The following is a 4970-nucleotide window of genomic DNA, read 5'->3' as shown; positions in this document are numbered from 1 at the left end:
CTGGTGGTCTTGTCTTTTGTTTTTAGGATTTCTTATCGTGAAAAGTAGGAACTGCGACTTAAATTACAAGGATGATGATAAAAGAAATGGAAACCGGCCATCCTCGCCGAGGATCACCGGAGCCAGTGATGTCTGTAACAAGGCGACTAACGAGGCCTGTTCTTGCATCTTAGGGTGAATGAGAGTAATATTTCTAAAGGTTTTGTTAATTTATTATTAGGGATTTAACTGAATTAAAACACTGACTCTCAAAACTGTTCAGTTGGGGCAAAGATGTAGATGCCATCATAGACCATAGCCCTGTTATCTCCAGACTAGTATTAACGGGACTTTATTGGATTTAGAAATGACCCCCCATGTCTGTGTTACATGTGACCCATTCGCATGGGATAAGTGGCGTCTGCATTTTACAAAGGCTCTGCATAACATCTGCTTATATCACAAATATAATGCTATATTATATTTATATATACTATGACAATTCCTATTATATTATATTATATTATATAGGACAATTTTAGCCTCCTGAATTTGCACCAAAGATGGCGTCAAAACTTCTACCAAACCAAGATGCACACTGGACTAATGGTATCACATGACCTCTGTGTTTGGTGAAATATGGTGGAATTATTTACATGACAGATTACAGACAGGGCAGATTCTCATAGAATTCATAAGAAGCCGACCTCTACAATGAATACAAACTATATATCCCCAGGTAATACTAGTATAATGTGGATAGGGCTAATCATTTAAACTTGAGTAGGCTTTTTTTTTTACTGTCAGACAAAGTCCTCCATACAAAGTAGAGCCCTTTCTCCAGACAAGGAATACAAAACACTGCTTGCTTCATCTATCTGTTAAAGTGATTCAGACGTGGGTGACTTTGGCGTGTACGCTTCTCATAGCTTTATTCTGACAGGACAAGAAGCTTCTATGGGAGTATAGTGATGACAGAAGATTTGAAAGAGCACAAAACAAAGTTTAAGCACTACTCGGTCTGTGAATCAACGTTTACGAGTGCACATGCGCAGATCACAGTAGAAATACATGCGTGTACCGGGACAGAACTGTGAGTGAAATGTGATGATTTGATCAGCAAGAGGAATCGTGTACCGGTCAGTCGGAGGGCCCTGAGCACAAACTTCCTCAGAGCCGTGTCACCTGCTCAATTTGACCAGGAAGTGAAGGGTCATCCTTTTAGCGGCGGCAGTGGCGTTTTTTAACCACCAGATGGAGACAGAGAGCTGTATTTGGTGTCAGTTATCTTACAGAACTTCAAGCCACAGTGCAGATCCACACTCAAATGTCGACCTGCACACGGAGTAGTGCTCACAATTTGCTCTCTCAAATCTCTTGTCACTGTACTTACTATATATATATATATACACAAATATTTGTCACCTGGTGCACAAGAGGGAGTGTGGACAGAGACAGTTAGGAAGAAGACTGTTTTCTGTTCTGTCTGCGTTAGTGATGGATTTTGAAACGCATTTTGTCATTTAGCCTTAATCAATGACCATTGTGAGTGAAATTGACGCTCGCCAACAATTCTAGTTTCATCATTTAATGTTATTAGATAAATTAATATTCTATTATTATCTTGATTAAACAGATGTTGTGCAAAAGAGATGATTGAGATAAAACTTTTTTTTTTTTTTTTTTCAAAGGTAAAAGAAATGTACCCTAAAGCTTACCAATAACACGTTATATGTCGTTTATTGATCTTTGGACTGATCCAGGTTAACTGTTTCCGCTCTTTATGCTAAGCTAACTGTCACCTGGCTGTCGTAATATTTAGCCAACAGACATGTAGGTGCTATCAATCTTCTCATGTAATTCTAGGCAGGAAAGAAAATTTCCCAAAATGTAGAATGATTTCTGTAACGACACCTAACATCACGAAACACTAGCTATATGTGATCTTTTCATAATTCATAGTTAAGTGAAGTAACACATTATTGATAGAGCTCGACATCAAACAATGATCGGATGAATCAGAGGGCGTTCTGTCTTTTCAGAACCATGGACAATGGGATCCAGGTGAGCTTCTACAACACATCTGGCGCTAGTTATGCCTTTGAAGCTACACACCCTGGAAACCGTTCCTTTGTTGACTCCAACAGTGCAAATACAAGTCACATCACATGTGGCATGTGATGGGTGTTGGATGGAGATCAGAACCTGCACAATGTTCATTTTGTACATGCCGGGTTGAGAGTAACGCATGAATTTGAACGTAAAAAACAAAGTAAACTTGCGTTACACATGCTTCATACATCATGCTTGTTATAAATATATAGGATTGCTGTAACTCCTTTTTTCACTCTCAGTGTGTTGTGTTCCCACCTTCTCCTTGCTTCGTTAACATATCCGGCCGGGCCGCGTGTGCTTTCGGTGCATGTGAGCGTGCCCCACCGGTTAGCTCACGGCCGCTGCTCTGCACTGCTGTCATACGGCGGTTACAGATTGTACGATTTCTTTGGAATAATTGACTGCGTTTGTCCCTCTTGTACCTCTCTTATGATAGTGGAGGTCTTAAGTGCCCCAAATCCACTTTGGTAGTATTGGGTTCTATCATCCAGATACATCCTGGTGCTCTAAGCACAAGGGGGACACCTACTGGACCAATTATGTCCTTACACACACTCTCCAGAAATGGCTCCTACATACCAGCCCCAAATAGTAATGACCAGCCAACAATAAAATTCTAGGAATTACAATTTAAGGTGCCATAATCAAAATAATACAACACATTTCAGTTCCATTTACACAGGATACTTGGGGAGACCTGCTACCCTGAAGTTTCATAGAGCAGGCAAATGATATTAAATGGACTTCCTTTACTCACAAGGACTATCGAAGCATTCACACCCATTCACACACCGATGCCACAGCCTTCGGAAGTTACTTGTGATTAAGTGTCTTGCCCAAGGACACATCGACAGGGGCTAGAGGAGCCGGGCATTGAACCGCCGATGTTTTGATTGAGTGACGACCCGCTTCTGAGGCACATTCACCGGCCTTTCAAGGACATAATACTTTACACGTGCTGAATGCACAAGTCTGATCACGGAAGCCTCCATGACTCGTCCGAGTGGCACGGACCCTTGTGGGCCAGTAGGATCCATCCTGACCACGATATCTCCAGGCTTTAGATTCCTCCTTTTCTTCCCGGCCTTGGCCTCAGGAACCCGTTTGATCAGACAGGCGACGATCTCCTTCCTTTTCAACTTTACTTTCTTCCTCTGTGCCTTGTTCTCCAGCTCTCTCCGTCTCTGCTGCACCTTCTCCCGCTGCTTCCTCCACTTCTTCCGTTTGAGCTCAGCCTCCTCCTCAAATTTCAGTTCTGCCAGTTTCTTCTCCATTTCTCCTTCAACCATATAGCTCTTTCGTTTGAAAGCACGGTTGTTCTGCTTACTCAGCGTTTCTTCCAACCGACACAAAGAAATCCTGGAGGCAACTTCTGAAAGACCACAAGTTACCAATCCCAGCGCTGTTCTTATAGCACATGGGCCATCCCCATGGCTGCCAATGAACGACCAAGGTTCAAACATCTTGGGAGCGTTGCTTCCAATCAACGGGTCAATATAAGCCGTGATGCTGGGAGTTCGTATATCTTTGACAGGTACGGCCATCTTACCAAATCTGTCAGCACTTACGGGCATTTTCCTCTGGGTGAGGATTTAGGGAAGCTTATCGAAGAGGTTGGTCCCAAACCCAGTGTAAAAATAAGGAACGTATGAAATTAATATAACGATTTGGGAACCGTTTTTCGAAAATAAATGTATTTTTTTATCAATTTATGTCTTATTTATTATTATTATTGTTGTTGGCAATTTGTTATAATCTTTAAAATGCCTGACAAAAAAAGGAAGATCCCATGTTAATGTAATCTCTGTGACTTTGATGTTATTCTGGATGAGGACGCGTTTGTTTCTTTGTTATCGGGAGTCATTTGAAAAATGAATAAAGATATAGCTGGGGGGGGGGGGGGGGGCTGATGTTTAAAACTGTTTACTCAGAAATACTCTTAACCTTCTTGGACGCACGACAAGTAAACAACATGAGAGCACAGCCGTACATTAAAGCTGCAATTCTGTGGGATCCTGACGATTAAAATACAATAGCCTGTGATTAACCCCAAAATGATCCAATTAGGGGGGGAAATTCAGCTGGAATGAATTTACTTTTACATTTTTTTCATAGCTTGTCCTCAGACCTCAGTGCATCCACACCCACAATGTGGGTCAGTGGTTTTCTCTGTATAGGTTTGTGAAAGCCTCTGGGTCTCAGGGTTGTTTCCCAGGGAAGAGGCTCTCTTCCCCCTGACTTATTGTTGCTCCTCAGACCCAGACTTAGTTCCTCAGACCAAACCCCCAACAACTCTCATGTCAGCTTCCGGGGTGGTGAGCTTATTTCCACATTCCTGAGCCCTTAACCCAATCCTGATCAACAAAGAAAGCTGCGCTTATTCTAGCAAAACTGTCATTCATTTGAAATGTTGGCCAAAAAAGGACATTATGTAAGCGTTGGATCCAGAGGTGAATGACAACCTCACCTCACCAGTAGCATTTTGTGTTTACATGGAAACATGTTCCTCTGCTTCTCATGAGTATTGAGAGGAATATTTTATTTTTATTGTTTCAGCTGAACTTGACTCCACCCTGTCCCTCCCGACGGCTCCAGTCATCATTTCGGTTGGGATAGGAATGATTATTTTTAAGGTATTGCGCAACATATGCACACGTGTGACGTAATATGGAGGTTTACTAACATTTGATGACACATTTATTACATCTGGTCACAGTGAGCGCGCGTTTTTTCTGCCTGAGATCACTGGAGATTCAAACAAGAGTGCCGATGAGTTTACACAGCACACGCTTGCTCACCTGCGGATTCACTCTTTCCAATTTTAGACACTCCTCTTGCACTCCTCGTGATCCTCTGGCTTTCACGTCACCTCAGAG

This window comes from Anarhichas minor, unplaced genomic scaffold, assembly GCF_050575085.1.
Source record: "Anarhichas minor isolate MPS153535 unplaced genomic scaffold, ASM5057508v1 ptg000042l, whole genome shotgun sequence".
Lineage (NCBI taxonomy): Eukaryota > Metazoa > Chordata > Actinopteri > Perciformes > Anarhichadidae > Anarhichas > Anarhichas minor.
This window is presented reverse-complemented; position numbering follows the sequence as displayed.